The following is a 13,354-nucleotide window of genomic DNA, read 5'->3' as shown; positions in this document are numbered from 1 at the left end:
ATTTTTTTGGCTGTGAAAACTGAGAAGGCTTACTCTGCAGAAAAACCCATTTGTTCGTTTAAAAATGTGTTTCTTCTAGCTTTATTATATTCCTCGGAAATGGAAAATTTTCAAGGTACACCATATAAATTTAATTTTTGGACATAGAAAACATGAGTTTAATCCTTCGTAAATATTTTTATTCGAGTTTGTTCCTGTAATATATTATCGGTCCCAATGTTGAATTTCCGTAAATATTTGTATACGCTAACTACTCTGTAGGAAAATAATTCCAACTCAATACATATATCCACGTCTGGCGTAACTCTCTGTTTGTTTCTTTTCATTACCCAATTATGACAAATCATTTCCTAAATCCCCGTCTTGCCCAACACGCTGGTGTCTTTCATTCCGCACTGTGGGGCTTTACGTAACCACTTTTACTCTACTTAAACATCCTCCAGACGAGGTCTCCGTCACCGACCACTCGTTTAAGACATCCTCAGAATACACCATGGGAATTATCCCACCCCCTTAACACCCCCTATCGATTGCAGAGCCCTTCGCCGTGCACCCTTTGCTTCGTCTCCGAAGCCTGCTCAGAGGGTGGCCTCTCGTCTGGGGCCTTGCCTCCGCCTGTCTCCTCCCTTCCCTTTCCTCGCTTCGCGCTTTGAATACTTTTCCACTGCACGTCCCTCATTAGACCCCTGAGGATTTGAGTCGCCCGCCCACGGGTGAAACGTGCATCTCATGCCCGCGCCCGCATTATTTCCTAGAAGCTATTGAATGTGAGACGAAAATCGGTCTGGTAGGGTTTGCAGACAATCCCGATGTTCCACTTGTGTCCGATCTTCCAAGCATTTAGTGTTGAATTAGATGGCAATTTATGATTCGTGTATAGAAATTCATCTTCTGCGGACTGAAAATCGGATTTCATTCTTCATCGGTGCAATCGTGAATGATTATTTTTGCGGAAAATATTAACTCTGCCAAAAACCCGAAGTGTAAAAGTAATCAGCATAAGTTAACATGGCGTTAAATGTATATTGCATGACATTCATGACTCATTTAATCCCGAAAACCCGATATAATATAAAGAATATATTTTCTATGATTGAGAAAAAGTAATGTTCAGTCAATTGATTGTGAAAGAAAGGTGGTTTACTCATGACTTTATGAGGATTATTTTTTTAAACGAAGGAGTAAAAAAAGGAATTAAGGAATGAATGAAAATGGGAGCACTGTAATGAGAGTACATGAAAAGAGAACGAGAATATTATTGCAATTCTTGATTTTATGTGTAAGTATGGAAAAAAGTTTGAGGATCTCAGAAACAAGTATACAAGACAGAAAATGTTGTCCTTCATGGTTAAGCATCATGTGACAGTTATGGCAAGAAGAGATTGATAGAAAGCTGTGCCAGTGAAATGGATAGGACTTGAGGGCGAGCATAAAGGGGTGAAGTGGTTTTTGCGGGTGGTTGAATAATGATTGAGGGGGTGGGTGATGGGAAAACAATTGACGAGCGGATTTCATCCCGTGGCATTTTTGCGGTTTCGTGGAATGTTTCAATCGTGCGTCCCTTGTCCAATCGAAGTGAATGATGGGAAAATTGGCTATCCGTTTGTTTTTGCGACGAATTGATGGTTCAGATAATGGGATTTCCGGGCAATTCTAATTTGTTTAATATCGGCGTTCAATTTTTCGCGATTTATTGTGTTTAAATGAAAAGGTATGTTTGCTGAGGGAGCGTTTTATGAGGTTTGATGGACGGGACATTTGTAAAAAAAATATATTGCGCGTGTGCATTGCTTTCAAAAGAGGTTTTTTTATCGTATTTTGCTCTCGAATAATTTATTTTGATTCAATTATAATGATGATGGCAATAACAATTTTTTACCTCTTTAACGCATAAAATGGAGTCAAGACGTTGGCTACTTCATCATGCGCGCTCACTATCCAATTACAAAATGGAATCTGACACGACAGTATATCGTTAAATTACGCCGTCGAAAATTTCATAGACCGCCGCAGTAACAAAATCGAATATTTCTTGGCTCCCGCCAGTCGTGTTTGATTATACCAGTATAGCTATATTCTGAGATAAATATGTGGTAATACAAAATACATGAAACAGGTTAATTTTGGTTTTCCATAATATGTGAGAAACATAGTTCTGCAGTTTAGTTTCTCAAGTAAGTACTTTTAAAACGAACAATTCCTTTTTTGAAAGTGTCTTCAATTATAAATATCACTAAAAATTACTTATTATTGATTTGGGTTCACATCTATGTAAATAATGGTGATTATAAGATTTTTATTATCTGCTGCTACAAGTTAAAGAATGACCTCATGAACAAGGAAAATATTTCCCAGTTTTTCAGACATTTTTTTAAAGAAAAAAATTCATGATCAGAATCATTTCCATTTAATTCGATTCATTGTGTTTGAATATCATGAGTTACAAAAAGATCGTTTCACGTAACAGCAGAAACCTATTTACGATCATTTAGGGGTTGAGTCAACAAACTGATTTTTTCTTCTGCGCGCAATTGCTTTCCCATGAATGTAATTCAATCAGGAGACGCTTACTGGAAATATTACCTCATTTTTAATTTCCATCTCGTTCTTTCTTCCTCGTCCTTATCTAGTCTTGAGAAGAGCATGACCACAATTCCAACAGAAATAAAACATAAAAAAATGAGCGACCTTTTTGGCACGGCGAGCGATAAATTACGTTCCCACCAATTCCCTTCTCTATCTCACTTCGTGCTCTATTCACTTGTTATCCGTGTTTTTTTTTTTTTGTTGTGCATTCTTCTCGTTCGTTATTCAGGTGCGCCACCATCTGGCTCCTGTCTTCTTGATTTTAACTCCTTAACCTTCGTCCCTTCCTTCCCCGCCGTGATCTCCCTCCATACAAGGCCATCCCGGCGACCCCTCTCAATTTGTCTTTGTTCCTTATCTTATTAAGCTCTCGTGGTGCAAGTTGCAGCAAGAGTCGGCAGCGATGCACTTGCAGATGAGCGAGCGGGCGAGTTTTTCCTCGCCTCCGTAATCAGGGAGTAATCCGTCGTCGTGTCCGTGCGTAGGGTTTCTCTCGATAAATTTACGTCTGCTTTAGGAGTGGGATCTTTTAATAATGCGCTCGTCGAATCATGAGTGCACGTTGAAACCATCTGAGGCCAATATGCTTGTCTTCATGTCTTCCTCTCCCGACGTGATTCCGAGTTAAGACCTACCGTTTACTTGGTGCGTGTGGGATGTTTGGCGATTTCAATTATTTTTTGCTTGCGTTTCCAGTGGTATTTATCATATGGTATTTAATGGTAGTTTTTTAAGTGGGTGACGAGAAAAATCTTTACTGTGGAAATACCATTTCCTCCCCCTTGCAATTTCTTTATATCATTACATAACTTATTATCTGTGGTCATGCAACAGTTTTTATTTTTTATCCCGCAGTAGAATTCTTAGAAACCAGGAATTATATATTAATATATTAAGTTCTACAAACATATGAATTAAAATAATGATGATGAAATCCTCCGAGTGTAGGCACATAGGTACACTCATTTTCCAACATCCTGTAGTACTTCTAGAAGTTGGACCTCAAAAATATCCTTAGCGGTAAAACAAGAGCCTCAGCCTCAGAAAATATATGGTGACAGTAGAAGTAAAATGGTTAGAAAATGTATGCTAAGAGTAGCACATGGATTGAATTTGTGAGAAAACAGCATTTAAATGGTTTGCATAGACCGGGGAACGAAGGCGGAGAGTGCCATCATGAGGAAATACATCAGTGTAACTGGGAATAATACGGAGCTATGAATACAATGTAATTGGCCAAGGAAAAATACAAGCGGAGTAGTGCGGACTGGGGGTAATGAGTGGCAAAGACCCGAGTTACATTAAATCTGCTTTGAACTTGCATTCTTCACATGCGTTATACATCTACATAATACCCTGCGAGTCACCTCTAGGGTGTTAACAATTAAGTATAGGTATAAAATAAAATAAAACATTGTTGAAAATATTTATCAAGGATGCCTTCTCCGCTCATCGCCAATTTTTATGACCTAAAATACTCATTGGCTGCTGGGCGTGGTGGCTCGCTTTGCCGCCCTCTAGTGTGTGTCTGCGGCAAGCCGAGTCACCATCGCACGAACTAATCCCTAGTACCGTTACCCCGTCGCATCAGCGTGATCCTTGTTTCATAGATAGTTATTTTACAGTTACCTAAGATAAGTATTTGCTCTATTTAAACTAGTCTTGAAATTGGAACATTATTAGGGAAAGAAAAAATTTGCTTATCATGCAACTTAAACCAATCTCTTATTCTCATTGAGTGTGAAATCTTAGGGAGTGGAATTAATTTGTCTAAATAATATTTTTAAACAAATTTTCATGGATATTTTCCTCGCTTATATTGACCACACGTTTAAAAGGTGGAACAAGCTGATATTCAATACGCAATGTTTTAATGAAATTTTACTGTCACACTTTCTGAAGCTTGAAAAAAAACGAAACCTTTTAATGAACTCATGATAAGTCTATTCGTTTATGTTTTCTAGTCAGTGTTCCATAAGACGACGTTTGAAATAACGGCTTAATGAAATGTAAACAAGATTTTATTGAGATGCGGAAGACGTCTTTGGCTTTAGAGAGCATTATTGTTCTCAGTTAATTGGAAAAGTTCACGTATACTTGGACCGTCTCCTTCGTTACCCCTGCCCATTATTCACGATGGCTGAACTGAGTTTCTGGTTCATATGTTGCCCTTGCTTTGTTCCAGATGCACCTTTCTTCTTTGTCTTCGTTTCCTTAATTGGGTCCGCATTGCTTCCCTAAATTTCCTCTTTTATTTTTGTAGACTTGCATTCAAAAGAAATGAGGGGTTTTTCTGCTTACAGTTGCCTTATAAACTTTTCTATTTGCTCGTTGGATTGCTCTCTCTCTCTATCACACTAGTCGGCTTTTACGTTAGAATATCGTAAAGAGCGCTAGCGTCTCCATATTTTGAAGACCGTAACGGCAGTCTTATTTATTCACATGCGGCAAATGGCATAGTGAAATTATAAGGATTTAAAAAAAATTAAATTTAAAATTTTTATCATCGACAAGGAGGAATGGAATACGTATCTGAGAAAAAGTCAGGTTAATTTATGGTTCATTACTTAGTCACCCGTAGTGTTATTTTATTTATTTTTTATTCCATAGTGCTCCACAGGTTTATATACTTTACTGAGCAAAATTCTTTTCCAAGTGGTGTCGGAATTAAATCTTCCTACAAGTTCAATAAATATATAATTTGATGATAAATGAGCACTCTAGAGTGAAAATAAGTGGAGACAATCGAACGGTGGTTAATATTATCATGAAAAAGGATGAATTAAAGCCAGTAATCCCAGTAAATATGATGTCTGTCTTTCAAATTGTTATCACATAAAATTTCTTTGAATAAATGAATCTATATCTTCCTGTTGATTGTTTCAATCATTTAATCTGGGGCAGAGCTGTCTAAAACGACGCTCCATCAGAAACCATATGAGGTCTTTACTTTATGTGCCTTGAAATCAAGATTATTGCACATGCCTTTTTCATTGCAAAAACTTGAGTTGCCGACCTCCGAAACATTCGACGCAAAGTGATTCGACTCCTGCGGCAGCTGTGGTAGCATGACCTTTTAGCTGTTAATATCAAAGCCAGTTTGATCCGACGTCAAATCTGGAGCTTTACCTTCAGAAAAAGCGTTGCGTGGTTGCATTTAAATTTCTCAAGGATTGTTTTTCTGCAATGGTGTATTCCAACTTCAAATATATTAATAAAAATAATACTTTACTGTGGCGCACGAGTTTTGAAACAAGCCTCATATCAATCGTGTTTCCTCTCATTAAACGGTACTGCAACTCTTTTCGTCTTCCTCCGCTTTGCCTTGGAAAAGTTTTCCTTTCCAAAACGTGGTCATGTTTTCCAGCGCTTAGTTTACACGCGCCGCCGTTCGCGCTACCCCAGGATTTTTATTAATCCTTATATCGTCACTTTTTTATTGCTTCCGCCGTCGTCTCGGTAGAGTTCATGCTTTTTTTTCATATTCGCTACAAGGAGTATTATTTTATTTTCCGAGCTGGAAGTATGTCTCTCTTATAATTTTATTTCAAATTACATCGCGCGGCTCTGTATGGTGATTTATTTTTTTCCCAGCAACCTTTGTTGGTGTTATTTTTTTTAATTCTCAAGTTGTATTTTTTTCTCCTCCCCTTCCCCAAGTCCTTTCCGACGTCTCTTATCCCCTTCTCCCTCTCCTTCCCAATCCCAAGATCCTTTTCGTTCCCCTTCCGTCGCTTTGCTCTCAAAAAGGTAAGTGGAGTGAAGCTTGCCTTTATGCGATTCCGTCCGTTCGGGACGTGTCCCTTCCCCGTCGCCAACCTCGTTGGGAAAAGAGAAAAATAAAAAGAATCCTATATCCTCGGTCCATTGGATTACACAGAGCTAAGGGGTGGAAGCGAGTAGAGGAATGAATAAATGAAAATAGAACACTCTGAGATCGAGCGGGAACAATGATGCGGAACAGTGATTAGGGAATCGAGCTTCAACCGTGTCTGCTACTTCAGTTCGTTCCTAGTAGGAGCTTCTCTTTTTTTTTTTGTTGAGGAGCTGATACGATGTTGCCCTCTTGCAGCTCTTACCGTCTTTATTGCTAGGCTGACTTTTAGGCGTCAAAATTGTTGCAAGTATTCCTGCTGACGTTTTAATCGGTATCTTCCAAGGAAAACAATCCATTTATTGAGTGATTATTTTATTTATTCCTCGAAATTTCTACTTATTTAAAATTTTATATATTCTATAAGTCATAATATATTGTGAAATATTTTTATGGAATAAAAGGCAATTGCCGAAAAGAACAAAAGCTTAGGGCATTCATCTTTGACGTTTCAATTATAGCTCATATCGGTGGCTCAATGGGCAACTAACTAATTCTTCACCTTTCCTAAGAATACTTAATTATTCATCTTTTAGGCATATTATTTGATTTCCTCTATGCTATAGGTTAGGCGGGCTTATTTAGGCTCTCCAAGTGGTAATTTTTGAAATCCACCGCAGTTCACTCTATTTCAATTATTTTAATAGGCCGCTGATGCTACTTTCTCATGCTCAGTGGATATTCTTTTTCACAGTCTTTTCATAATTTTACGTTTCCCTCCAACCTTTCTATCTCTCTATCGCCGTCGGAACTCTCAAGAAGGGCCACATATAAATGACTGATGTGTCCTTCTCGGTCCGGCGGGGAAAGAGAGAGAAGTGAAAGGAAGGAGGCCGAGTAGTTGGATGAATAAATGACAATGGAAAAGACTCGAGCAAGAACAATGATGCGGACCAATGACTGATGCTTCGATCGCCAGCCTTGATAGTCTCCACCCTCTCAGTGCCTTATTTTTTTCATATTTTTATTCATGTCGACCTCTTATCCAGTCTCTCTCCCGTGCCTACCGCGAGACACTAAGAGAATAAAAAAATACGCATAAAGCCTCTCCACTACCGGTTTTTGCGCCGGTATTCAGTTGGGCTGGGATAGGGGCCACTGTGGAAAGGTTTAGATAATAAATTGCCGCATTGACTGACATAGCCTTGGCTGCGACGTGGACAATAAGTTCATAGACTTACATGGTATGCATACCGTCCTTCATTCACTTTTTTCCTGCAATGGAGTTGTTATTTCATGCTTAGTTATTGAAGATCTACTTTCCATCCTTGTTATTGAAAAATATAGGTCTTAAGATTCACAATAGTAGTTTCTCTCTCTTTTCAATTTGACCTGAGAATTTTATAGCCCTTGGACTAAACGTGTAATAAATAATGACCATTATTCCATCTATTCCTTCCATTATAAGGCTTTTATAATTTTTTATACCAGTTGTTGTCAAATACGTTTTCATTCGAATCATAATAGGTACGGCTGAAAGCACAGGTTGTTACGATATCATTATAATTCTGTTGCTTTTTAATTTTAATGATAAATATTAGTTTTTGAACCGATTTCAGGTATAAAAATATATGGCTTAGTTAGGTTAAACATATAGAAATTTTACATTTACCCAATGTTCGTCTACGACGTTTGTTTACATGAATTGTTCCATCATTGAACCGCTTAAATAGTCATTCCGGCAAGAGCAATAGCATTTACCGTTGAGCTTTCTGCTTTAGGAAATAGCAATTACTGAGTTTCTTGAACGGTGCTCAGAGAAACGTAAGATTCTGTTTGTGCCTCTCCACTGCTTGGAAAAAAGCTTCAAAAGTACCTCGTTTCCCTGCCCTCTGTTCTGACGCTGCCTCGTACCCCTTTGCCGATGTGTCCCTTCCGTCCGTCCAATAGGGACATACATTTCCTTGAAGATTGAGACGCAATTTCTTCCGGAAAGCGGCGATTTTTAAGAGTAGTCCTTTGGAAGGGAAATGCCATTCTAAGGAGTCGAGTTCAACGATCTTTCCCCTTTCATCTCTAGACGTGATTCATCTGTCAGGCGTTTCGCGAAGCTTCACGTACCGTTCCGATATTCCGTGAGTTCCGATATTCGTCTGTTTCGGATCGGATGCAGGGATCTTTGAAGTTTCTCCGATGGAATACATATGGTTGTAGCGATAAAAATCAACTGTCGGGAATTGATCGTTGGGAAGCAACTCTGTATCCCGGTCGTTGCGTTAAGGAATTTATCTTCATAAAGTTCATTGGCTTTGGGAAGCGTTGGTGTGTTTCAGACTTTTACCTGTGGTTCGTGGTGTGCCGCAAGCTACAACACTAGTGAACTGTCAATATTTCTAAGCAGGTACATTGTTTTATTTTCATATTTTTAATGCCGTGATATTCTATTAAAATTGGTAACCATGCTAGTTTGTTATTTTCCATACTTATTTTAGCGTGAGCTTTACTACTTTGTTCCGAAAATTTTCTTGAAAAAATATGTAGGCACGTGATGGTTGCAAATGAAATAGATCAAGGGTTGTTTGAACGTAGTATTATCAGAAGTTATATTTTCAATGTTTAATGCTAGCCTTCAGTTGTTGATTAGTGCTCTTTGTAATGAATTATTAAATTTCTCTCCCAAAGCAGAAAGTAATTGGATCTGTATCCTTGGTTACATCAGGCAATTTTTCTGGTGCATTATTGGCTCGTAGCTAGATCAGTAAAGCAGAAATATTCATCGTTATGTAATTATGGTCTAATTGTGGTTTCTTTTTGCATGTAGGGTCATTTTTTGTACGGTTGTGAATATTCTTATTTTTGATGCTTTTCTGAGGAAAATGTTATTGGGCTTACAGAATAATCTGTACAGGCTTTCGGTGTTTGGATTCGGTTTTTCATACATTCTGTGTTAGAATTTTGCTTTCACTCTTATATTTTCCCAGTCTACTCTTTATAGAAGTGAATATTGCTGTCCAACCCATCCAAGTCAACCTATATTTTTCAATTCGATGGAGGATTCAATTGAGTAAGCTGGAATAAAATATTTGCGCTGTTATGGTACGTGAAATACAAGCTTGCGAGTTCGGTTTATGCTTTTATTATGCTTTTATTCCAGTATTTTTTCAATGATTTCTTTCTTTCTATCACCATCCTCATCTTCCTCACATTCTAGTAATTCCCCAATCCACTTAATCTTCGTGAACTTAACCCCTTAATTCCCGAAGCCGGATAAATCCCCAGCGGAAATGCTTCCTTAGGTATGTCCCTCCTTCAATTCTTTGGCTTTCCAGCTCGATGTCTATCTTACCCGCCTTTCCCCGATGGGGCTCCAGATTGGCCTCTTTTCCTGTGACGCATCAAGCGGGTTTGTTTTAAAACCCCTCCTCCCAGCCAAAATACGTTTTTGATCGAGGTTTAATTAAATTCAGGTTTATGTAGGCTATCATTTTATAATATGGTGCCTTATTTTTACTATTACTTTGAATACCATGAGCTATAAGAAAATCTCTTTAATTTTTAAAGTGTGGGACAAGCGTAAGAAGCGAGTTTGGGAGAAGTTGTTGGGAAAGTTTGGAAATGGGATGTATAGAAGAGCCTTGATTGATGGAATGACAAGAGTCTGGGTGCATGTCGGTGTGGGAAATGAAAGAATGGCCGAATTATACTGGATTACAACGATTGCAATAGGAGTTTTCGACTATCTTGTTACCTAATGCCATATACTTGATTACCTTGATAAGCACCAGAGGATTTTGTTCAAATGCCACATGTCGCCAACTCTTACGGTTATTAGTCGAATTTCCACCTGGAAATAGCCTACTTGTAGCGGTATGTAATAATAATAATTATAAAATTATGTTGCAATTGAATGTGTGGTCTGTGGGTGAGGTCTGAAAAACAATGCGTGGCTATTTACTTATAAAAGTGATAGACATGGTGCCGTATATTATTTATTATATAATAATTATGCGGGTAGGTGCATTTTTCCATTTCGATTTGCGTATCCCCGTGGCTGCAACTGCAGTCTCTTTCCGTAAGTTCTTCCCACTCTTTAGCCTTTTAACCCCTCCCTCTCCAGACGGTCCCCATCCGCCGTCGCTTCAAATTCCTCTCCCGTCTCTTTCCCTTAATCCTCACTCCCTCCTTCCCTCTGGTCTGGCCCGTCCGTCCCGAATACACATCCCCCTTCCCTTTACCACTTTCGCTATCCCTCTGCTGCGCCACTTCCGGTCCGTGTGTGCCACGCCGTGATATTCATACCCCCCCCTTCCCCTCTTTCCTCTCTTGTTTCCCCTTTTATTCGAATTCCACTTTCGCTCCGTGATTTATAATCCCTTATCCCATCTTCTCTTCTGTCCTTCCCTCTATCTCTCTCCTTCCCTTAATTACGCATTTCAGATCGTCCGCGGAGGAATTTGATGCTCTCTCTCTATCTCATCTCGCTGTCCTGGAGAGAGGGTCGCGTTGGGTCGTGAGGTCCATTTAGGCTTAAAGGGAGTTTGCGGCTCTTTTCTCTGCCATGGAGGGCCCATGCCATGACCATTTTGTGGTGCGGTTCAGTTTGTGATGTTTGGTCAGGATCATTCATCGCATAGGTCTTTCTTTAATATTGCTTTTTTTGCAAAAATTACAATGCTTAGGATATTTCATATGCATAACTTGATGGACTACTGCTCTCTGCTTCTCTCTCTCTGCTCTCTCCTCCAGCATGGCAGAAAGAGCGACAACTCTGATAAAATGTCTTATTGGAATTCCAGCAGTTTTTGAGTCATTATATCATTGAGTCCTTCCAGCACTAAAACCTTTGCTTTATTTTATTATATATTTGCTTTGATTTATTAATCTTACATTGTCTTTATACAACTGATTAATTGCTCTAAGCATTCTTTTCAAATTTTCCACAGTTCAAAGTAGTGCATAAATCAGTGATAATATTCGCAGTCACGCTTACGGCAGTCAAATTATTCATAACAAGGTTGAAAATTCCATAAAACATTCATTCATAAGTCATCTATTCATTGCATTGACACTTTCGTCAGTCTTTTAAAATCCTTAAAGAATTGAACCACTCTGAATGCTTGCCTTGACTGTAGTGAAGATTTTTAGTTGCATATTCCTATTTGTCGGATGTGATTGATCTAATACAGGAAAGAGGAATAAATAAACAAGTAGGAGATATAAAAGGGATAGCTATTTTTTCTTCTTTAATCAATAGCGTGACATCAATAGCTCTGGATATTCCTACGTTATTACGAGACATGTTCGATTATTCGAATGATGACTGCTCTAAAAATGCGTGATATTATGCTCCATAAGTTACCATAAAGTACTCTTTTGGTTATCATTTGTTGGCAAATGGTGATTTGAAAATAAATAGGCTTTTTCATAAACTTGAATTAATTTGAGTAATTTAAGTCAAAAGCCAATGGAAGTATAGCATTTTCAATGCAACATCTTCCTCTTTTTCCCTTAGTTTTCTGCCACCCTTTGTTCATAAACTAGGCATTCGTAAAATATCAATGCAGCACTTTCTCTCGCTGATAAGAAAAAGAACGTCCGGAGATCTAATACCTTTTTTCTTGGCGGCTAAACGGGGACGACTTCATAGATCTATAAGAGGATACCCTTTGCTTGACCTTCCGCCGCCTAAGCGTGGAGAGATGTACACGGATGTTTCCACCGCGAGGTTTTCCACGGTCGGCTAATCGCGCATCGCCATCGGCCCCGCGTCGTCGTCACCCCATGAGATGGATCGCCTTGGAGACGGCCGAAGTGCACGTGGACGGCCAGTCCAAAGGGGCAATCCCTCAAGCGAGCATGACAGACCTTTCACTCGCGGCCGAAAGAAAGAAAGTCAACGCGGTCCTTATCGCTGTTACTCTCCGCGTTCCTTACTGCTATCTTTCCCTCCGCAAACCTCTCATGCAAACACTTATTCTTCCTTCTCTCGGATTGCCCTCTCGTCACCTTAGGAATATGTTGCTCTATCGAGAGATCGCCGTCGCTCTCCCGTAAGGACACATCCTATCTCGGTCTCCTCTCCACCCACGCCAGCGGCCTCCTTCGCTCTCATGTTTTACTTTGCAAAGAACATTTCATTTCACTTCACTATGCAGTCCGATCCAGCATCCTCCCGAGCATTTGCGGAGCTTGCGATGCGGCAGCGCGACCACAAATTAATCTCAATATATCGTAGCATATCGTATCAAAAATATCTCCAATATATCGTAGCATTGCTTTGTTAAATGTTGCATTTATCATTATTTTATTTTTTTCATGATTTTTACGCGTAGATCCCGTATTTTTCAATGCGACATCTATCCTCAAACTTTAATTACGTCTATTTTTTATTTACAAGCATTGTTCATTACTTTTATGCTGGCGATATTTAGGAGGTGATGATGTTGATTAAATGGATTTTTGAGAGGTAATTCGAGGATTTGCGTCCATGGTTTGTGCAAACATGCTTGAATGAGCATTCAGTCTATAGGTATGAAGGCTCTGAAAAAAACAACATATTCAAAAAAAAAATTTTATATTTTTTGCCTACTTCTTCTTCTAATTTTTCACAAAACTTTGATGATTAGGAACATATTAGTAAAAATTAATCGTTTTGGAAATTTCAGCTGTTTCTTTATATAAAATAAGTGTGATTTGGGTAGTTTTGATAAATAAATGTTTAAATAAATTACTTTTCTAATACTTTTAGACGCAGGGAATTTACCTGCTCTATTAGGAAATGATGCTGATTCGGAATATTTTGCATTTTACTTGGCGAAATCGTTGTCCTCTCATAGTTTTATGGCCTATAATAATTTCCACGAGGCCAGATAATTTCTTTGGTGCAAATCTTGTTCAGCCTTGTTGGCATGAGGATAAAATGATACCTTACGAACTGACTTAGCAGTCGCTGAC

General features: G+C 38.8%; 1 protein-coding gene across 4 annotated transcripts in view; it reads left to right on the top strand.

The window, feature by feature from the left end:
• LOC124156038 (protein slit) overlaps positions 1–13,354 on the top strand; it is a 500,940-nt gene that overhangs the window by 346,182 nt on the left and 141,404 nt on the right. The gene's annotated exons all lie outside the window — the stretch shown is intronic.

The sequence above is a fragment of the Ischnura elegans genome, chromosome 3 (assembly GCF_921293095.1).
Source record: "Ischnura elegans chromosome 3, ioIscEleg1.1, whole genome shotgun sequence".
Taxonomy (NCBI): domain Eukaryota; kingdom Metazoa; phylum Arthropoda; class Insecta; order Odonata; family Coenagrionidae; genus Ischnura; species Ischnura elegans.
The sequence above is the reverse complement of the archived record's forward strand: the minus strand, read 5'-3'. Positions and strand labels throughout refer to the sequence as shown.